At 38.0% G+C, this 23,760-nt stretch overlaps 1 protein-coding gene across 7 annotated transcripts in view; it reads left to right on the forward strand.

Moving 5' to 3' along the window:
* The window catches only part of CHD6 (chromodomain helicase DNA binding protein 6), a 146,506-nt gene that overhangs the window by 15,167 nt on the left and 107,579 nt on the right, over positions 1-23,760 (forward strand). For 6 of the 7 annotated variants that reach the window (XM_088154339.1, XM_025166561.2, XM_025166647.2 and 3 more), the window contains exon 2: positions 15,925-16,247. The exons of the other annotated variant lie outside the window; for it this stretch is intronic. The gene's annotated coding sequence lies outside the window, so the exon portion shown is untranslated. The remainder of the gene's footprint in view (positions 1-15,924; positions 16,248-23,760) is intronic. 7 annotated transcript variants of the gene reach the window in all.

Consider the following 23,760-nt stretch of genomic DNA (forward strand, 5'->3'; position numbering starts at 1 on the left):
TGACTAGGTGGTCCACTGTTGTTATTATTAACAATTATTATATAATTAATATTATCAATTAATTATTTAAAATTATTAATTCAACATATTATATAAATATAATTAATAATTATTATTAAATTTCTAGGTTGCCCAACTCCAGAACAACTCTGGGCAGCTTTACAAAATTAAAAAAACAACATTTTATTAAAAAGACAACATTTGTCTGAGGGAACAACATAACTTTTTTCCACATTAGCCCCAATTTAAAGGAGCTCCCCAACATCCTAATCCTAACCTAAAGACTTTCATTAACAGTACTGAACAGATTACTTGTCAACTGACATAATTATGATGTTATGAGTAGGAAAAACAATCCACTTTCTTCACACCATGCAGTTTGATAAATATTTATCATGCTCTAAACTGTTTTTCCCCCCCTAAGGTAAAAAGTCTTATATAATTTTAGCTTTTCTTATATGAAATATAAGAAATATATGTCATCACTTTTGTTTTCCATTTTCTGAACCGTTTCCAGCTCGTAATGCCCTTTTGGAAATGGGGTGACTGGAACTGCAGTGTATTTGACATCTAGTCATTTCCATATGTTTGTTTAAGGCAGTGTTGTCCAAACTTGGCCACTTTAAGATGAGTGGACTTCAACTCCCAGAATTGGGAATTCTGGGAGTTGAAGCCCACTCATCTTAAAGTGGCCAAGTTTGGACAACACTGGTTTAAGGACTTCATTCAAATTTCTCAGTGTAAGAGTTTTCCAGGCATAATCCTTTTTTCTGTTTTTAGAATCCTGCTATCCATATTAATATACAGTTATAGGACCAAATAAGATGGTACATTATATATCTCATTGCTTCAGTGTGCATAGTTTTTGTTTTTAAATGATTGTGCAAGGTTCACAGAGTGATTAGCATTTAAGTAAGCTTGCATAGAAATGAAACTGAGCCATTTTCTCTTTTCAGTTTTTCCAGTAACACCTCTCTTTTCCCTGCTTCCCTCTTACTACCGTTTGAGCATGTTGGTTTCTGGAGAGGCCTTGTTGTTGGGACTACAGCAAAGAAGAACTAGCTAAAATCTTACACTTTATCTGGAATTAGTTATGAGTCTCTGTCAAATGTTCTTTAGTCTTTCCCAGCCTAGTGTGCTGCTTGGATGTTGGACTTCTAGAACTGGGAGCCTGCATGTTATGCACAATTAAAGTACAATATTCAGTAATTTAATGTCTGGCTTTCTGGTGTGCTTGATTGTAAGCTAAAGTATGCTTCATATATTGAAACCTCCTCCTCCCCTCCCCCCTTCTATGTTCAGCATGAGACTGTTGGACTGTAACAAATACATTTTTCAGTTTCTCTTTGTTGGAGATAGAAATTAAAATATACAGAGGACTGGGTCACCTGGGACCTGTGAGCCATTGTCTGGAGCATGGCTCTCTTATGAGTGATAAAGCAGCAGAGTTTAGTTCAGTTAATGGGAAGATTGCTGACTATTTTTTTATACTTGACTATACTTGACTGTTTTTGTATACAAATGGAGTTAAGAAAAGGAATGCTGAAATGTTAGTACTGGAAGAAAACCGGAAAAAAATTGGGGAATACCTTAGAAATACTCTTGGTTTGAGGGGGTTCCCCTTTAGTATAGAGAAGACAGAAGTTATGTATGGACATGTTCAGGTACTGTACATATTATTTAAGCTCCACTGCAGTCCTAGTTCACTAGTTGCTTGTTGCCAGGTGAGAAGTGCATTGTCATAGAAGTACAAGTGGTACCTCGGGTTACGAATGCCTCTGCTTACGAACTTTTCGGGTTGCGACCAGCTCCGGCCGCAAAAATTTACCTCGGTTTGCGAACTCTGCCTCGGGGTACGAACTGGATCCGCGGCCATTTTCCGCCATGACACGTCCGCGGCCATTTTCCGCCCATGCCACGTGGTCCGCGGCCATTTTCCGCCTGTGCCACATAGTCCGTGGCCATTTTTTCTCCCATGCCACGTGGTCTGTGGCCGTTTTTCCGCCCTGCTGCGCGGTCCACGGCCGTTTTTCCGCCCGTGCCATGTGGTCCGCGGCCGTTTTTCTGCCCTCCCGCGTGGTCCGTGGCCGTTTTTCCTCCCTTGACATGTGGTCCGCAGACGCCGGAACGGATTAACGGTAATTACATTGAACCTTATGGGAAAATTTGCTTTGGGTTGCGAACAAATCGGGTTGCGACCAGAGTCACGGAATGGATTAAATTCGTAACCCGAGGTACCACTGTAATAGGAGTTTTAGATTGTATTTGTGGGGTATCACTGCTTTTCTGTATCTGAAATGGTTTATTACCTTACTACATAATAGAACAAATATATTGAAGGAAACATCAGATTTTCCCACTTGAATTATTGGGAAGACTAAAACTGTTGATAGCATGGATTCACTTGTGTAGCTATCCAGGTTGAAATGGGCCATTAAATGTGGACAGATTGTATAATGTAGCCCTTTCAGCTGGACTAGAAGTGTCCCTGAAATAGATTTCCTGAAAGATACAAGGGAATATCTTCAAAGACATAAAGATAATTAAGTCAAAACAAAACTTAATTTAGTATGATTGAGCTAATTAAGCAGATGGGATGTAAATGAAAACTGTGGTCAGGTATGATTATAAAATATAGTATGAAAACAAAGGCTTCTGTTTTGTTAAGTAATCATGTGTGATTGAAGAGTATAGTTGGAAGAGTCCCAGCACCCTTTTTTTTTTACTTTTTATTTTTTAGAAAATATGATGCCTTTTAAAAACAATTTTTAAAGAGAACTGATTAGCATTCATTGCCAGTTTTCAGTGCCATTAGCTGAATCCTGGATGACGGAACTGCTGTAGTCCATTCCTGTCTTTGAATCCTGAGAGAGCAAAATACTTGACTGGTCATCTTTTAGCCTCTGTGTCTTTGTATCCAAATAATAAAGCACGGTGGAGCTTTCTTCTGTTTATGCAACAAACCAAGTTTGTTCTTGTTTTTTTTAAATGTCATTGATCACTGATACAGCAGTTGCTGATACATTTTAAGTTTCTTGGGCTGTCAGTTTTCCACAAACTTGCTTCTTTTTTATCTTTATATAGCTTCTGTTTAGAACGACAACTTTTAAGAAGAAATACAATATTTTAATCCCATGAGGGAAGCATCAATTATTGTTTATTTCCTTAATGTCTGATAATTTTTAAGGATGAGAAATTCAGTAAAATACTGATCTTTAATTCAAATTTTAATGGCAAATATATTAGTAAATGTACAACTTGATTTCATTGATTTCAGCCTTACATTTAGAATATTAATCCCATGGTTCAGAATCATATTTCTATAAGATTTTCTTGCCTCTAGAAGAATGGAGGAGGGGTTGAATAAAAATATTGTTGTGAACAGCTAAGAAATCGGTACCCTTACTTATTGAAGGAAATCTGCCATGACAATATCATGCTGGTATAAAAAATTGTTATCATTCTAATGAAGAAATTGAAAACCAAACATATTTATAATGAATTCAAAATTAAGAGTCAATAGAATTTTAAGTTTTCTAATTATATACCTTCAGCTTTCAGAATAACAATAAACTGATGTGTGACATATATCATTAATGCATAATAATAACCAGGTAGTTTCATTGTAGCCAGAAATATAAGCTTGTAACATAAAGCTAAAATAAGCAGTTGCAATTCACACAATACGTTAGGCTACGTATGTTGGTTAATTAGAAACCACATGCTGCTAATTTACCTCCTCTTCATATATAACTATGGTCCATGGCTTCTCTAAGGCTAAGCATGTTTGAAACCAGAAAGGCCTCCATTTCAAGTTATTCCTAATTGGAATTTGAAAACATAATCAGCATAGCATTTCATTAGTACATACTTACTAATTACCCTAATGTAATGTAATATTAATGCAAGTGCCTTACAGTTAAAAATCTCTGTTAAAAATGCTATTTACAGTTAAAAATGCTATTAAAAATAGCATACCCTATTTCTGAATTGTCACTGCAGTTTTCATATTCTGTTCAAGTTACCTGGAACAAAACAATACACACGTAAGCCTCTTGTCCTAACTCAGTGCATATACACAGACTTAGAGCTTAGAAGATAAAAAAACTATGCAGATGGTGGTTCCAAAATCAGCCTAATACTAACACTGTATGTGGTTTTATTCTGTGGATTATTTGCTGGATACTGCTGAAGATATCAAGGACTCTTTTTAAAAAGTAGGATAGTCTGGAATAAATTGATTTACCTAAGAACTGAATTACCTTCCTGTGCTGGTGGTGATGGTGGTTTCCTAGAACTGTACTGATCAGGTTACATATTTTGAACATGACACTGAAATGTTATGTATGATCTTAATCATGATGATTTTTTAAATTACTAAGTTATCCACTGATCACTTTAGAAGTTTTGTTGGCCATTTCTATGATAGATTGTGCAGGATCATGATATGTATTTATATCAGTAGCTGAATGGTTCTTTTGTCTGACCATCTGGTAAAGGTATATACAGGCAGTCCTTGACCTATGACCATTGGTCATGGCGTTACAATGGCGCTGAACGAATGGTGGTTATGACTGGTCCTTGGAGTTCTGGCCATCCCAGCACCCTCATTGTCCTGTGATTGCGATCTGGGTGCTTGGCAACCTGTTTGCACTTACAGCCGGTTGCCAAGAGCTCTGCGATTATGTGATTGCCATCTGCAACCTTCCCTGTCAGCTTCCCCAGAAAGTCAGTGGGGAAGCTGGCAGGGAAGGCCGCAAGTCACTGGGATAAGTCTCCTTCACCTGCGCACCCTCCCCCAGCCTCTCTGTGCTCGCACCATGCCAGCCACTTGTATACCCTGGTGCAGCCTCCCTGACCTGTGCCACACCCCCACACACCCTCCCCTATCTGCACAGTGCCTCTTGCATACCTTCCCCAACCCATGTGGTGCCTCTTGCGCACCCCATCGCACCCTTGGCACCTTCCTTGACCCTCCCTGACCCATGCGGCACCTCACACGCATCCCCTTGCACTCTCACGTGCACCCCCTTGCACTCTTGTGCACCCTCCCTGACCCTCCCTCACACCTTTGCTCATCCTCCCTGCGCCATGCCGTGCCTCTCATGCACCCTCCCACACACCCCTGCACACACCTTTGCTCTGTCCCCCACCCAGCAGCAGGCACTTACCTGCCTGCGGGCCTGGGACTTGCAACTTCCTATTGGATTTCCCATTGACTTGGTTGTGGGAAGCTGGTAGGAAGTTGCTTTGTTTAACAACTCTGAGATTCAGTTAATGATGGCAACCAGGATTGCAGGGATTGCCGTCACTAAGCAATGCGGCCATGCTTTATGACCACATTGCTTAGCGACAGAAATTCTCGTCCCAATTGCCATCATAAGTTGAGGACTACCTGTATATAACATTCCGTCTCCTGAGAAGTTTGCTTGGTGCCTGCACTATGATCCTTTCAGCCCCAAGTGAAGTCTTTTTATTTTTTCAGGCATTCTGCAGCCCACTGTATATTTTTTCTCCAATTATTGTGATTTTTATAGTGTATTTATTGCTGTTATTATTGCTACTTTTGCTTTTTTGTCCTATTGTGTCCTCCTGTGTTGTTTTCTATATTAATTTATACTGTTTGAGTACGTTTGACAGATTTAAACTACAGAGAACTGCAGTTAGGAAACTGTTTAGATATGTAATAAATAAAACTCTCTGAGTGGATCTACTAGTTTTCTTTATGATTTGATCTGGCTGTGCAATTCAGGTGCTTGTTTTAGGTCAGTTGGTAGAAAGAATATACTATTGGAACTAAATATGAAGAACTTTTAATATGTTGGACTTGACTTGGGCGAAAAATGTGATTGTATAGTCATGGAAGAGTACTTGTACCCCATACTCTAAGTATTGCCTTAGTTAAGTTTATCAATTTTCAGCTTTTGAATCAGCTAAGAGGCAAGACCAGACAGTATGATTCTGTATAGTCTAGATTCAATTCATTGTTTAAAAACTGAATCACAACATTGAAAAAAATGAATAAAGTTAATTGATATCTATGATAATATCTATCTTTAAATTGGCATGCATAGATAGAAAGACACAATGTATTATTTTAGTTTAGCTTATAATGTTTTCCTTTTGTCTCTATTTCCTGTTTTTTCCCTCTTGTTTTGTTTTCTATGTAGTTTAGTATAGGTTTTTTCCTCTATCACTTAAAAAAAATTCTATTGGTTAATTTTCTATTGTAAAATATATAGTTTTGTTATATTGATTGATATATTGCTGTTTAATTTATATATAACACTACACTTTTTATTTAATGTAATGTTTGTAATGTTTAATAGATTGAAGAAAGAAAGTTATTGTGACCTAGAGAAGATATGTATGCTGTTGTAAATGAAATTCAGGCTTTCTTTCTCAGCTTTGTGCTCTGGATTTGATCACTGCTGTGCCTTTGTTGGGTAGCATTAGCAGAGACGGCCCTTTCATGGGGCAATACAGCAGCAGCAAGTACAGGTGAATCAACTTCCGCTCTTCCCATTACTGGTATGAGAACTGGAGAATTGAGGAGCATTGGCTTGGACTGTATGTCTGAAGAAAGGGCAAGACCTGGTAGACCACGAGACATGAGCTGGCCTGGATAGGCTCAATATGGTGGTTCAAGACTCTGATGAGGAAAAGACTTATGTTGGCCCAGCCTACCCACTTGGATGAGGTCAGCACTGATAACCGCTGGAGTGCTGAGTTCTACACTGTGCTAAACCAGCTCATGGGAAAATAAGCTACTCTAGAGCAAGTAGGAAAAGAAGGGAACATGGCACCCTTTCTTCCAGAAGTTCTTTCTCACCTGATGGCTTAAGATCCTTCATATTGATGTGAGAAAAAAAAAGTCATCCTAAAAAGCTCAGAGGAAAGAAATGCAGAAGCAAGGATATGTACTTCAGTTGTATTGAAGACCAACAAATGGACTGTGAAAGCATAAGCTTTGCTTTCTTAGCCTGTAGTGTGTTAACTGAGGAAGAAGAATTCTCATATCCAGCAACCAAGTAAAACAAAACATTGGAGACCCAATCCTTCAGGGGGCCATACAATCCATGCATTCTTACCCGGGGGCAGCCCCGATTTCCAAGGCAATAATCCCAAAAGAGGAAGAGGTTCTCTTGTACTTTGGGTAATGTAGAGCAGATAAAGTATTAACAGAGTTTATAAATGTGATGGGTTAAAGCCCATCTTGATTTCCTCATCACTGTTTTATCACTGTATGTCTATAATGGAATTTCCCCATCCCACGTCTGTCAAAGTTAAGTGTATGATATTGGATGAAAAATTCAGTTTTGTAAGGATCCTGACTTTATTTTCTGCATTTGTTTTACTTGTAACTTCTCAGTCCTTGTATGCCTTCAAACAGTAAAAATACTGTATTGGAAAACTTGTAGCTCCTTTTCCCTTTCCCTGTAAATTCCAGATTAGAGTCTGTACTGAGTTTTTATTTAATTTATTTAAAAGAGGCATGTGGCCTTACCCCACTTTCCACTGGAGCAAGAATTACTGCCCTATACAACATACTGTTTTACTGTATAGCTGGTGGTTTGTTTTCTAGTTGATAGAAATCATTGCATCCCTCTAAAAGAAAGTGGGGTATAGAGGAAGAGACTGCAGAGAATATGGGGCTTACTAGCTTTGTAGGAGATGTGGGCCACATCTTCTTACTGTCTCAAGGCTCTGTGATTCTTGTTTCTGAAGCAGTGAAGTAAGAACATAACAAAATGAGTTTTTGCTCTGCCACACAGGCATTTCGGCTTGGATTCCTACATTAAATGCACCCCACCTCACCGCTCCCACTTTGAGCTCAGCCACTGCATTGTAGAACGTAAACAGAACTTGCTGCAGGATGTTGTGGGGAGATCTGCTTCTTTCATATGTGAAGGCAATGAACTGTCTCTCTTAACACTGCAAAATGCACCTGCCCCTCTCTCCTTTCAAGCATTTTAGCAAATTCCAGGGAAGGGAAGGAGACATTTCTCAATGGAATTGCTTCATATGGCTGGCTGCATCTTTCACAGCAAATCTTTCCCTCCCACTCCCCTTTAGACCACAGGAATGTTGTTGTTTGAGTTCCCTCTGGATTGCACCACATAAACCTTGCTTTAATGCTGCAGCCCTTTTTGTAGCCAAGATGCATCTAACTGAGCAGCCCTAGCTGTGAACAAAAGCTGATAAGGTTGGCTTTTTTTGCAGACTGCCAGTGCTTTATCTGTGCATCTCTGCTTACTTCAGGGAATCATAGAAGGGCACTTGATAAAAGGAACAAGACAGGTGGCAGTGCTTCTAGGCATATATATTAATTAACAACCTGATTGCATCTCCAGAACCTCTTCTGTCATATCCTGCAGGCTTCCATTAAACTACTAACCTGACCCAATTTCTGTTTCACCTGTAGACTGAGACTGGGTACATTGTGTATATATATGATGGGGTATGTTGAGAATAAGGAATAAAACCCAACTATTATAAGTAAGCAAGCAATTTAATTTATTGTTTTATTTTGAGAATTTATACCCCACTTCTCTTGCAAGCAAACCACATTAATACAATGTAGCTTACTTAAAAATATTTATCTTTCTCAGAAAGTGTAAGGAAGCCAACAGTGTCATTGGTAAAGTATAAAAAATGTTTTATGACGAGACTAAAACCTTAAAAGAGAAAGATAATCATGATTCATTTTAAAAGTAGCATTATAATCCAAAAAGTTATAAAAATATTGCCATTATCAGAGCAATAGTAGAATATGGTTATTAGTAAATCTACTAGCAGAGTAAAAAAACCCAATATCATTATGATCCAAGGGCCATTCTCAGTGGCAGTTGTTCTTAACCTTTCTGTGCCATGGATTCTTTTGAGGATCTGGTGAAACCTTTAGATTCCTTCTCAGAAAAAACGTCTTTAAATGCATAAAAGCATGCATAAATTGCATTGCAAAGGAAACCAATTGTGCTTGAACTATTAAATAACGAATACATAATATAATATGTGCTTTATTAATCCTTTAATTGAATAACAAGATACTCTTTTCATGGTATAATAATTAAATATGGTATTTAGTGAAGTTAAAAAACATTTTTGGAGTCTAGAGACCATAAATTTCTTTGTTGCCACATACATTATTGAAAGAAAAGCTACATTTTAGTTAGAGGTTACTGAAAATAAAGTTGTGATTTTTTCCCATCCAAGTTCCTACACTGCCTGGGGTCTGTGGACCTCAGGTTAGGAACACTGCTCTATGGCACTGCTATCCAATAAAATGCAATATTTGAGAGAGAAAGCTTATTTCAGATAAGAGAACAGAAACTTAGTGTAGCCACTGGGAAAACCCTCTTGTGGAGCAAGCTAATCAAACTTTAAAGCCTGTTGAGTCCCAATTAACCTTGATGAATAGAAAGATTTAAATGAAATGTTTCATGGCCCCAGATTGTAGATTTTTTTTTTTTACACGATCAGTATTGTAGGTACTTTCATGGGGGCGGATGTATGTGATGAAACACATGTAATGCAAAAACCACCCCTTACGTACTTGGTTGCAAGTACAAAATGGTAGAGCTTGCATCACAACATCACATGTTTTGGCATTATATGGTTAGGAAGAGACGCCTACGATCAGCACTTTGAATTATGCCAAAAATCTTAGATGTCAGAGCAAACTAGAAGGAATTGCATGTTTCTCTGTGCCTCCAGAGCTAGACATTCAGTCCCTAGAAAAAACATACAGTAGCTGCCATATTAAATTAAACTGATCAAAGATTCCCCTGGCCTCAGCAACTCTTGAGCATGCTGGGATAAAGCTAGATCCCAGAGCTCTTCCAGACTACAAGCTAGCAGTACAATGTCATCCAATAGACTGGATTTGTATTTTATTTATATTTATATTTATATTTCAAATTTAAGTCAGTACTATCTAGAAAGAACTGCTCTCTGCCTAGTCTTGATTAAACTTCCGTTCATTAGTCTACTTCCAAGCCATGATCACCTTCAGATTGCCCTGTCGCATAGTGGCACTTAAATTAAAGAATATTGAAAATCACAAACAAATAAAAGTTGTAAACTAATGAAACAAGAGTAGCACGGGGAACAGCAACAAAGATTACAAAAGACAAATCAATAAAAAGAGTAGTAGGGAAAGCAGTAGTGCTGTGAATCATCAATCAGACCTGATCAAGGTCTATCCAGAAAGCCAAGTACATCATCAAGGGAGATGATACTCAGTAAGGGATTTCAGAGCACTTCAGTGAACAGGGATTTGGAAAAGAGCCATATTGTATTGAATAGATACTGTGGGAAGGATGATACAAATAGAATAGTTCATAAGATTCCCAGTTATCAAGCCATTTAGGTAAGAACCAGCACTTTGAATGAAGCCTGGAGTTGATCCCATAGCAAAAAATAAAAAAAGATTTGGAGTTAAGTGCTTCATCCCTCTTCTCCCAGCCAATAATGTAGTTGGTAGCACTTTAGTTTCATTTTTGCATTGATGAACATGGAATCATATATTTAGCACTTCCTCCTCCAGTTTTTCTTCAGAATAATAACCATATGAGTAAAAATAGATACAGTGGAGAGATAGTGTCTAGCCCAGAGTCACTCACTGACTTGAGGGATGACTTGAATTTGGGTTTCTCTGGTCCTAATCCAACGCTTTAATCACTATACCTCATTCGTTTATTTAAAATAAGAGTGTGACTTCATGATTCCTGCTATCAGGTTTAGGTGGTTAGATAAAAAAAATGGAACACTTGTTTTACTGCTAACGTCTTTGGCATTCATTGAAATACTCTTAAGTATCCAAAGACAGGAGCTGTGATATTGGAAGCAAGCACTTGGAACTTTTGCATAAATATATTGAATTGTCTTTTATGTTACTTGTGTTATTCCATTTAGTTTGCTTGCGTGAATCCTTCTGTTATTATTTTTATCAGATATGTAATTGAATGCATTTTGAAAAGCCTTAACTCTAGAATCAGTCTCAGTTGTTAGCCACTATAGCTTTCTGCAGTAGTACATAAGGTATCATACAAAGTGAATGGCCACTTAATGAACCATACAGTGATTAGAGAGATTTTAAGATGACTTGATTTGTTTTGAAAGTAGGACAACAATATGGCAGAAAAAGTAAGAAATATTGGTGGAGAAAGCATGTAATGAACAAATTAAAAGGTAGAAAAGATGTAGGCATGAAGCAAAGCTTACCTTGTTTCCAAGAGAAATAGAAATGATATTCATCCTGGATATGCAGAACATGTTAATCCAGAATTTTGTTGTTGGATTTTTTTGGTTTATCATGTTATGTAAATCTAGCCATTGTACTTGGCAAATCATGGTTTATGGTTTGTGTTATGCAAATTGAGTTAGCTGTTGTTGATTTAAACAAACTACCATCTTAGTACATTGTGTTTGTCCAAGCACTTTGTAATACTACTTTATTCACAAGATGCTCTAAAGTTCTAGAAAAACTCTGTAAGTAAATGAAGATAAAAATACTGACTGTATTCATGCATAACACTAACCCAGGATTGTAAGGGCTTGGTTCACACAATGTCAGGTATAATTGGTGGCTTCATATAATAATGATGATGATGTATCATCAAGTTGGTGTTGACTCTTAACAACCACAGAGAGATTTTATCCAGGATTATCTGTCCCCAGCCTGGTCCTTCAGGTCTCCCAACAGTGCACCCATTGTGCTGTAACACACACAATGGTCCATCTACCTTGCTGCTGGTCATCCTTCTCTTTCCTTTCCTTCTACCTTGCCCAGCACTATAAATTTCCTTTACTATTGATAGGATCCTAAAAGGCAGAAGTTACCTACCACTTCAGAATCTCCATTGTAAGTTCTAAGGCTTATTGTCATTAGTTTGGCCTTCTTTATATTCTGATAACCATGGGATTTTCTGGCGTGACCCTCCACCACAGGGAGGCAAGACCCATTTGAGTAGTCCACTCCCGGCAACTGATGGATCTGAATAGGTTTCAGAGGGTGCTGGGGATTGTTCCTGATGGTTTGCTGCACGGTCCATCTGAGGCCTTGGTTGTTGCCTGGAACAAGAAGGTGGCAAAGACCTTGGAACAGACTATACCCATGCAGCTTCTCTCCTTTCGAGAATCCTGGCACTCTCTGTAGTTTATGGAAGAGTTGAGGGAGATGAAGTGGATGAAGAGATGCTCCTGGTCCCTTTCCTTAAATGTTGCTATCTTAGCCCTTGCCCTATAGAAGATCCTTCCCCCTGAGGTCTGGCAGGCCCCTACCCTTTTAACCTTCCCAAAAGCACTTAAGACCTTGCTTTCCCCCCAAGCACTGGGATAGGGTAAAATTGGTATGAGATGAACTTGTGGGCTGCATGGGAAAGTTGGTTCAAGATGGGCAGCTATATAAATGTTTTAGACAGACAAACGGACAGATAGTAACATTATGACTTAGTGGTATGTACAAACTGAGTTATAACAGAATAGGGTAGAAACCTGAGGTCACCTCTGTAACTGGCTAGTCGTAGCCTGATTGGTTTCCCAGGAAGAAAGTTGCAGCCAGTGTATATCCTGCAATCTTAGTCTATTATTATATGCAAGAATCGTCCTTCATAGCCAGATTCTTCGCTTTAAAAAGAGCCAGCCACCCTATTGGTTTGAGGGAGAGCAAGCTCTGATTCACTTGCAGTTCTGGAGTGTAAAGTGGAAAAAATGGAGTGTTGCTCTCCTTTCATCTGTCTTTTTTATGGGGAAAAAATAAGTGCCTAAGAGTACCTTTTTACAACAGAATGTTGTGAAATTTATAGAAAAGGTGTATAACATACCAAATTTTGAATTGCAGTCCTTTAAAATCTGATTTATTAAAGCACCAGTAATGTTGTTGGTTTTCACCGGAACAGAATGAAACTTGTAGGAAAGCTATGCTAACATGAGGGGATCAGTGTGCTAAATTTCATAGAAATCTATGGTTTTAAAATAGTCACTTGGTTAGACTATTTCTGCAATGTACCCAAAACTCACAGTAAATTTTGATGAATTTGCCCATGTCCTCTACATGTTTGATTTTTCCATGAGTATTGCCTAATACTTCAATACTCACATGTACATAAACATTCTTATCAGTGGGTCCAAAATGGGATGGAGGGGTAAATACTGTTTAGAAGTCCAAAAGAAAGCCAAAAGAAGACAGAAGTACAGAATTATATTATTTACAATTTTACATAATTAAAGAAGCAAATCAATCAATAACATGCAGCAGTTGTAACTAAATGAGGGGTAAGACTAAAAAATAAAGAAAAATTACTATCTTTAAACAAATGAAAAAAAAATACTTCTGTAAAGAAAAGGAGGGAAAGGAAGGAGAAGTAAGGAAAAAAAAGGAAAGTTTGACAGAGAAATTAACTGGGGGAGGATGGCCATTCACCAAAGTGAACATTGTCAGAGAAACATTAAAAGAGAGAGCCTGAGTAGGGCTCAATTGTGATTTTTGTCATTGGGTTGGGGCTGTAGTCTTCCACCTGTCCAAAAGACTGGTGGGAACAACTGATTGCAAGAGTCACTTGAAAGTGGACATGTAAATCTTTGAATCCACTCTTCCCCCCCTCCCCAATAAGGTGTTCCATGAGAAAGTGCAAAAATGCTATTCAATTAATATTTATACTATTTTTGTATTGCCATCTTTTCTATCCAGCTCAGCTTCCATACTATATATTGGAGGATGGTTCTCAATCACAGACAAGGTGCATTAAAGCAATTGGTCCTGTCACATGTTAAAAACCACCCAAAATTGTCTCACTGTTATATGGATTATGGCTTCACACTAAGTTGGAGCATAACCATAGTGTATATTCAGTTAGTTTTGTCAGTCAGGAATGATACTGTCACATTCTAAGAAAGTCAAAGCTTTGAAATAATGCTAACTGGATGGTGAAGATGTTCTAAACTATGATTGTCATCAATAAACTAAGTGAAAACCATAGTTTAAAGCTGAATTATTGCTGTCAAGCATGGCTTGCCAAAACAAACCACATTATGGCTTTACATCCAGTATGTACCTTCTGCTATAATGCCATCACTGCCTGGCATGCATTTGAGAGAGTTGATGTGGTGTGGTCTTAGTGGTACATGTTTTTGTTGGGGGTGGGGGTAGGAACACAATAGTGAGCCTGTAAAAGTCTGTTTACTTATCTTGGCAAAGCAATATACAGTTTTAATTTTCATCCAATGAAATTGTGATTCAAAATTGAGAGAATAAAAATAGATTTACTTTCTGTCTAAAAATACCTTTAGAGCATTTTTAAAATCACTATCCATGAGGTTTGTTTTTTAAAAATCAGGCATTCAATAGGCGGAAACTTTTAATGCTGCGATTCTCAGAGTACAGTTGTGCTAATTGAAAACATTGGAAATGTGCAATTAAATTAGAAGGTTTTTGATACTGTGACATCAAGAGCATTTTGAACCAAATTGCTAGAAATATTGCACTGAAAAAGCCTTTTCTTTACTTAGGAAAAAAATCAAATTGTACATAAATCAAAGCAAAAGTAATTGTACTGAATTATAGCTTCCAAAAGCTAATAAACCAGAAATGTAAAAATGCTTAGTGTCTCAGTGAAAGGTAAGGATTAGTACAATATTATTTGGAGAGTTAAAAAGATCAGTATCAGAAGGAAGAAGGCTGTTTTTCTTTAAAATATATTTGTACCTGACCTACCTTGTCTGAGCTCAGAAGTTAACCAGGACCAGGTCTGTTTATTACTTAGGTGAGAAACTGTTTGTCCTTGGACAAGAACAATTGGAATTCTACTTTATTGTTATAGGGTATAATAACAGAATCTGGAAAGCCTGACAGAGATTATCTCTCTCCCTTCTTATACTAAAGAAAATCAAGCAGGTATAGTCTTGATTGTTTTCCTCAACCCTTCCAGTCTGTCTGAGCTAAGTTGATGTTTACACAATAATTGTTGAATTCCATCTTCAAGGCCATCTCTGTACTGCTCTACATAAGCCACCTGGGAATCTCAGCGCTGAAGGTTAGTTTGGGAAGTTAACAAAACATCCCCTAATGGAAATATCCATAAAGTCACCAGGAAGTAGTTTATTAGCTTTCTTTACCACTGCAATTATAAGACTTGTTGGTACACAAAAAAGAATATAAAATATTAAAGGTACAATTATAGTACAAATAAGTTATCTATTGTACAAACAAAAACAATCACCATTAAGTCTAAAACTGGAGCAGTATCTAAAAGTGTCATATGATGGCATTAAAACGCCCTCTAGAAGAGCTCCATCTTAACTTGTTTCTGGGTGTTAGGTAAATTTGACTTCCAGGGAAAGGGTGTTCAGTAACATGGGGGCTTCTGGTTTCAGTCCCCCTGACTTCATGGAATCGCCAACTATTTTTCTTAGAATTTTCATATCAGACATTGAGAGAAGCAGTTTTGGAGATACTGCAATGCAAAACCATATAGGGCTTTATAGAGTAAAACCAGCACTTTAAATTGCTCCCAGAAATCTATTGGCAACCAATGCAAAAAACACAACCCAGCTGAAATGAGCTCTTGGTTAGCAGGTGGGCCACTGTATTTTGTATCAGCTGCAGGTTCAAGTGGTCTTTAAAGACAGCCATAAGTAGAGTACATTGTAGTAATCCAGCCTAGTGTTAATCAGAGCAGGAGTTTCTCTTGCAGGGCCCTTGCAGTCCAGGTTTTGCAGCATCTGAAACTGGGCAAAGGCCTTCCTGGCCACAGCCATCTGCCCACCCAACAATAGCTGTGAGTGTTCCCTAGTTGCAGAGCAGTTCTCAGAAATGGTGCCTTTCCTTCAAGAGACAATACTGGAGATGGCAGAGAACTTCCATGAACAAACAGCAACTCCATCTTGCTCAGTTTCAACTTCAACCTGTTTCTTCCTATCTAGATCCTAACAGCCTCCAGACACCAGGACAAGACTTTGGCTGCGTCACTACTGTGATCCGGGTGACAATGTACAACTGGGAATCATCAACATATGGATGTTACTACACTCTGAACTGATGGATGACTCCTCTGAGTGGCTTCATGTAGATGTAAAAAGTAGGAGGGAGAAAACCAAGTTCTGTTGCACTGGGTCAGTTTCTCCTCCTCTACAGCCACTGACTGGAAATGTTCACTGAGGAAGGAGTGGAATCACTGGACACAGTACCTTGCATACGGTCTGAAAGGATACCATCGTTATGGTATTGAAGGCTACTGAGAGATCTGGTAGGACCAGAAGGACTGCCCTTCCCCCATTGAGGTTCCAATAAAGGTCATCAATCAACAAGCAGTGTGGTTTCCATCGTATTTATTGCCCTTAATCCTGACTGAAAGGGACCCATATAATCTGCTTCCTCTACAGAACACTCCTCACCACACCCTCAACAACCTTCCCTAAAAGAAGAAGGTTGGAGACAGGGTGATAGTTGTCTGATAAGAGTTAAGCTCATCTGGAAGGAGATTTAATTTTTTTTATACTTTTGCATGTGTAGTTGTTCATCATCAAAATTTCTTTGATATTAGTGCCAGTTGGTATAGACTAAAGATGTAAAATTTCTGGACATTTTGGAGCCTGGAAAAATATATTACTTTATCCTCAGAACAATATCTCATAAACTCTGAGTTGTCTACTTATTTCATATTGATAGCTAGCAGGTTTTGTTCAGTTCTAATGAATTAATTTCAGATAACTGGACATATTGATAGTAACTGTTTTTGATAGGTCAGAAATGTTGTTCCTACACTGTGATAGGTTATACTATAGTTTCCTTAGTTTTTGCTTACCATGATGTGTATATCCAGCCATTGTGATTTGCAAACCATACTTTGTATGTTTAGTGCAGTGTGCTGGTCAATCCAGTTACAGTTATTCAACAAACCATGCTTTAAGCAGGTGTTAAAATTGTTTTTCTTTGGTCAGGTGGCATAATTACTTCTGAATTTATTTTGAGAATAAATAACAAGCTCACTCCACCATCTCAATATGATAAATTTAGAATTTTTCTAGTAATATGTTATTTTCTCTCTTATGCGTTTGTTTCTTAATTGCATAGGAACTTTGGTAAAGACTTGTGGCCTGGTGATCATTATATTATGACTTGTTTATTCAGAGGACCAGTTGTCATAAACAATTAAATTTTTATTTAAGAATAATATATGAAGAGATAATATAGACATAAGTTGTTTGATTTCAGCTACCAGATCAATCAAATTCAGCTATATTTACAGAATGACAGCTTTTTCTAAGAAGCCAATATCCTTCTCCTCTCACCTCCTCATAAACTAATGGTCTCCTTTTCTATCATCTCTTTTAACTTTTAAGAGTCAACTGCTTTCTTACCCTACTGCAAGTTTTCTTAGTTTTCTGCCCTCCTTTACTATAAGGAAGTATCCAAGTAACACTTTACTTATTTTAGTAGAATGCAAGTAATGTACCAATTTATTCCAAAGCAAACCATGGCTTAGCGTAAAATGCGACCAAATCACTGAAAATCTAAGTTTGCTTTTCAGTCCAAAACACTAGCTAAGATGCCACTAATTTGCCCTGTTTTGGAAGGATGAATTTATATTTTGGAAGGATAAACTTATATTTTCTCCAGCTTTTTTTTAATGTGCAAAGGTAGTTTGTGTTTTTAAATTTCTTTCCCTATTGCCTCTTAGGAGTAGTTATTTTTCAAGTTCCCCTTCACTGCATATCACTTCTTCCACCTGCATTTTTGCCTAATGAAATGCTAGAGATAGAGAATAAAGTATTTTCTTGGCTGTCATGAATGTTTGTGTACCCATTAGCTAGAATTGCTTGAATTAGCACTCCTATTTTTCAAGGACACATATGTTAGAATGTCTGATAATCTCATTATCTGCTTGTTATTTGGCCTTCTGTTTCTGTTATCTTTCACTGGCTGTATTCTCACAATATACTTGCCTTGGTTAACTGAATCATAGTGTTTGACCCAGTGTTCTGGATTCACATGATCTTAACATAAACCAACCACACAGGCTAGATTAAGTTTATGGAATGTGACTTTAAGACTAATGCATGTACTTAAAGGGATTCCCATGTTAATATGCTTAAATTATTTCAAGCAGTTTGATAAATAGTTAATAAAATTTTTATGGAAAGGGTACATTCCTAGATTTTCTTTATCCAAATTATGGCTATCATGTGATTGTGGTTTTGATTTATAATCTGGCATACATTTTGACCTCTATTTCCAAATGTTCAAGACCTAAAACAACACGGGCATAGCTAGAAAATTATTATGTGACTCTTCTGATATCTTGGGAGGGACTTGTTTGTTTTTAGTCAAAATTCAATTGTATTTCCATAATTAAAAGCTGTAAGACATATTTGGAAAATATGGGATTGAAGTATAATTTTGACACTTATTCACATGATAAATTTATACTGGGATAATCTAAATTTGAAAATTGCATAAATCTTTCTTTTGAAATTCATCAAGGATATTCATTCTTTAGAACAACTTACTGCAGTCAAAGTTTTAAACCATTTGGGTTATTGCAAGAGGAATTTGGATTGTCTAAAACTGTGGAATAGGAGTATACTTAATTAAAACCTCTTTTCATTTCAAATTTGGTCTAGATACTTCTGCAGCATTGAAATTACTAACAGCTTTGAAATATGTTTGGGACATTCCTGAATCTATAGCGTTTCTATAGGATTCCTGAATCTATAGCATTTTCTCATGGAGAAAATCTGTGTGATTGCTAAGAGTTGACAACTACTTGGTGGGACATAATCTATCAATACCATTTCTTAAAGAGACAAATTGTTATGGTGGATATTAATTATTTGCAAGAATTTTGAAATAAAGAAATGGAATATTCCTTTAATAATCAATGGCTAACTGGGTTAAAAGATTCTAACTATCTTAAAATGAGGTTAGTTCAACAATTTTTTTTATGTTTATTGGACACCTCAGAGAATCTTTTAAAAGGGTTGTCTGTTGACTTCATTATGGTGGAAGTATAAAATTAAATTGTTTTGGTTTAACATTTGTAAGCTTGTTCATATGGTTTGGAGATGAGTAATATATCTAAATATGTAAATGAAAGTTTGAGTTTGTTTATTTATTTATTGGGCTTATAGACTTTCCAATTAATTGACTCTAAATGAAGTACAATGTCTCAAATCAATTATATGAGGGATTGTCTCTCCCTAATTCTGTCTTCCTATGCCATCAAATCTGGCAGAAGTGTGCTATGGGTCCCATCTATTAAACAGTACCATCAGACCAGAAACAACAATCCAGCTCACAGCAGCTGGCAGAAAGGGGACTTTCAGTGTTGCACCTGGCAGCAGGACCCAGTGCCAGCAAGTCAGAGTGCTGCAGTACAAAACTGGAGTGCAACAGCCCAGCTGTATGTGCAAATGACTGGCTAGGGCTGACTGAGAAGAGCAGGGGTGACATGATGTAAACATAGGAAACACCTAATCCAACTGCTAAATCTGTGGCGTGTTTACTTTAGAAAAAATATAGAGGAGAATCTAAATACCTATCATTAATAAAAAGAAGCTTAAACCTCAGTTGTATGTGTTTGCTCAAACCTGCCCTCACCTCCTGAAATGAACCTACAAACCTATCTTCAGATTGGGAAAAATTGCTGTATATACATAGTAGGCAAATTCTCTGGGCTTTGGAAATCAGTACTAAGATACTGATCAGACGTTATGCCCTACATCCCAGCAAGACTTTTTCAGTGCAGTGGTTCAGAAGTGGGGATTGCTTTTGTAGTCTGTGTAAGATTTGAACTCATGGGGGTTGGTTGGTGATTGGAGGTTTCCTGGAAGGTGTCAATTAATTCATTACTGGCTGTGGAGTTGTTTCTATTTTTTATTGCTGTTTGCCTATTATTTCCATATTTGGATTGCGTCATCTATATTATCCATTTCCAAGAAATGCAAAAGCTTGCTGTACCAAAACAAAATGTATGTATCTGGAAAAAGTACATATTATTTCCTCTTCTTTTTCCTATCCAGTTGTATCTCAGCTGTATCCAGTTTTAGAAAATAAACTTTTCTGCAGAGGAACCTGCCTTATTTTTACTTTATATATTTTTATAAAAAGTATAGAATGCTTCAGTCTTTGTATACCATATCAGGACCACTACTAGAAAGGAGATGGGACCAAATATAAAGAAGTATGAGAGTCTTGAAATAAATATTATTTCCATTAATTAATCTATTTCTTTAACTTAAATTTTACTATGTAAACATGCCTATAGTGGTACCCATCTTCTCTTATATCTATCGATTTCCAAATTTAAAATACAGGTAGTCCTCGCATAATGACCATTTGTTCAGTGACCATTCAAAGTTACAAACGCACTGAAAAAAGTGATTTATGACCAGTGCCTGAAGTTACGGCCGTTGTATCGCCCTCATGGTCATGTGATCAAAATTCAGGTTTTTGGCTGCATGCCTGCACTTATGACTGCAGGGGCGCTTCAGCTCCCCCCACCCGCCTATCTCCCCACCCTTCTATGCCCTCTTGGCCCCCTGCCACCCTGTGCTCCACTGCCCAAGCTGACCTTCACCGTCTTCTTGCCCCAAAAAGCCCCTTTGCAAAAAACTCCTGGGTGGGGTTGTGCTGAGTTTTTGCTTCACGCTGTAAAAAAAAACAAAAAAAAACACCTGAGCAGCAGTGTGCCAAAACACCCCTTTACAAAAAGCTCTTGGGCTGGGCTGGGCTTTTGCTTTGCACTGCCAAAATAAAAAAAAAAGCCCTTCTTCCCTCCCTCTCCTCTTTTGTCTTCCCCTGCAAGTAGACTGGCCCACTCCTGGGAACTTTGGTTGTCTGGCTGTGATAGGCGGGTACACTGGGCCCTCACGGCCCCCTTTGACCCACTCCCTTCCATTTTCCACAGGTAGACCAGTCCTCCTCCTCGGGAAGGCAGGTAGACTGGTCCCATCTTCAGCTGTTGGGTAGACTGGGCCAGGCTTAGCTCTCCGGCAGGGCCGGACTGAGTTTTTTTCCTCTGTAGCACGAAGCAGAAGCCCAGCCCAGCCCTGCCCAGGAGTTTTTTGCAAAGGGGATTTTTGGAGTAAGAAGACGGCAAAGGTCAGCTGAGGTGGCGGAGTGCAGAATGGCAAGGGGCTTGGAGTGCAGGGTGGTGAGGGTCACTGTGGCTGGGGTGGCTGTGGCAGCTGCGGCTTCCTGGGGTGTGGCAAGGAACCCCAGAGCCGCGTGGTTCTGAGGCTGCTTGCTACCTTGCAAGGCAGGGTGCAGGGTGGCCAGAAGGGCAGAAATGGGGGGAGAGCTGGGTGGGGGGAGTTGGAGGCAGTCCCTTATCTTACTGAGACTTGGGGCTGGGAGGGACCAAGCCTGGAGTGGCTTGGATTGGGGTGGGTACTCGCTTACCAACCCACGATTCTCAGTTAATGACAGCAACCAGGAATGCCAGAATTGTGGTTGCTAAGTGATGCAGTCTTGTTTTATGACTGCATCGCTTAGCGATGGAAACTCTGGTCCCAATTGTGGTCATTAAGTGAGGACTACCTGTAAATGACTAGGTATTTGAGGAAAAAATCCATCATCTTATTCTTTCATATATATGTTTCCTCTTTCTGTTTCTCTATCTTTGTCTCTCTCATGTACAGACTTGCTTTATGTATAGAGGAAGTTGGAGGATGAGGCAGCAGGGCATCAGTAACTTGGTTGGTTGTTACAGTACTGAGCAACAGAATTTGTGGCATGTAAAAAGCTGCTCCTGATATCTTGGTGCTGTTTTGCATTGTGCACATTGATAGCACTTGGTAAACTAGGGACAGCAGTAGTATAGTTTTAGAAATCATTTGACTCAGAATAATAATAGAAAGAGAGAACAAAGAGCACTGTTGCTTATAAGAAAAGATTTAGAATCTATATTAGAACAATATTTCATTAGGCCAACTTCAAGTCCACAATAATTGTACAGGCTTTAAAATCTTCAGATCTCTTCATCAGCAAAGTGTAAAAAAAAAAAAAAGCAGAGGTGGTGATGGGAAAATGATAATGAGGCAAAGTAAAATTTGGGAGAAGATTGTAGACATCTAAATTAGCTTCTCTTTGGTGCTGTAATGACTTCTGAACTACCATCATTGAAATGCAGATTGAGTTTTAGAAATGGGGATCCACTTTCCCTCCCTCCTTTTTACTCTATTGATTTGCAATGAGATAATTGTATCATTAATAAGAAGAATCTACTGTTAATAGAATTTAATTTCAAATTTTTGATCCTTTTGAAGAGCTTTATAAAATGCAGGGGAGAGAGCCAGTACAGTGTAGTGGTTGGAATATCTGATCAGAATTTAGTAGACCCAGGATCTAATCCCCACTCAGCCATGAAATCTGGTGACTTTGAGCTAATTACTTTCTTTTAGATAATGTTGTTATGAAAACCAAATGAAAAAAATCTATGAATGAGTTCTTTACATCTGTGTCAGCTCTGCCCCTAAGTGTTGAGGCAATTCATCTTCGATGTGTGACAGTGGGACAGCCATATTTGTGATGAGCCTTAGTGCACAAATGGGATCCACATAGTGACAGCCAAAGATATCTTGTTCGTGAAACCAGGCAAGGAAATTGTATCTCTTTCTTTCTTGGGAATTAAGGGTTTGCCTATAGGCAAGAAGAGAATATTTTATGCTTAGCTTGTTCAAAATTCTAAGACATATTTAGACATACTGCTGTTTTTTCATTTGATTCAACCAAATGTTCTTGTTACAGATTGCCTGCTTGAACTGTTTTCTGCTTATAATGTCCTTTCATTCTTCAGCCCTCTAGTTTTGTAGATTTATCTTTTTACCTGTATGTATTTAAAATGTGAACTTTGTCACCATAGTACTCAGAGTGTATTCAGTTTTATTCACTATTATGGTTGGTGAATAAAGATTTAATTGAGGATTATTAAGGAGGATCAAAACTTGCAGTTTTTTATTTTAAAAAATGGTTAACTTCTGTGATGTGTTTGCATGACATGCATAACTACATTTGTTGTGGCCGTAGTGTGTCACCTAAAGTTAAAAACAAAAATTTCCAGGTTAGAAATGAGACTGTTTTATTTTCTTGTACCCAAAGTGAGTTCCTGGGTACTGTAACCTGATCTTCCCATTTCATCCAAATCAGAGAGGGAGAGGGAGAGAGAGAGTTATTTTGAAGCTAACTATCTCTTTGGGTTTCTGCAGGCAGAATTGGGAAGCTAGAGATCCAGTACATGGGTCTTTTCCAGCTGCACTGTATTTGTTTCTCTTCCCCCACGTGTCCCTAGCAAAAATATTTTAAAGTGTAAAAAAATAATTCCAGAGCACACTAAGGTACTTGTTTGCTGGGCCATTTGACACTCAGTTACTGGGCATCTGACATGGACAGTAGTGGAACCAGCCCAATGAAGAAGGTAGCCCCTCTGTAATATATATTTGCAGAGTTTTGTTGGGAAGAGTTTTGTTCTACTATTGTTTATATTATCTGACATGGCAAAAACAGAAGAACAGGCAAACCAGAAGTTCCATATTGACTGCCACTTGTTATACTCACCTATTCCTTTCAGTAATTGGAAAGAGATTTTAGCTTTTAGCAGTCTTGTTACAAGGAGTCATTGTGTTTGGCAAGTAGATATGATTTGCTAACCTTTCCTTCTAGTAGCTAAAATTAAAATAGCAAACACTCCTGTAGATTTGGAACTTACTAGAAGGAGTCCTTAGTAGAAACTGGGGCTGAAAATATCCTGATAGCTAGAA

The sequence above is a fragment of the Python bivittatus genome, unplaced genomic scaffold, assembly GCF_059951505.1.
Source record: "Python bivittatus isolate LINGU-HERP-01145 unplaced genomic scaffold, Pbiv_v1 ctg000700_np1212, whole genome shotgun sequence".
Taxonomy (NCBI): domain Eukaryota; kingdom Metazoa; phylum Chordata; class Lepidosauria; order Squamata; family Pythonidae; genus Python; species Python bivittatus.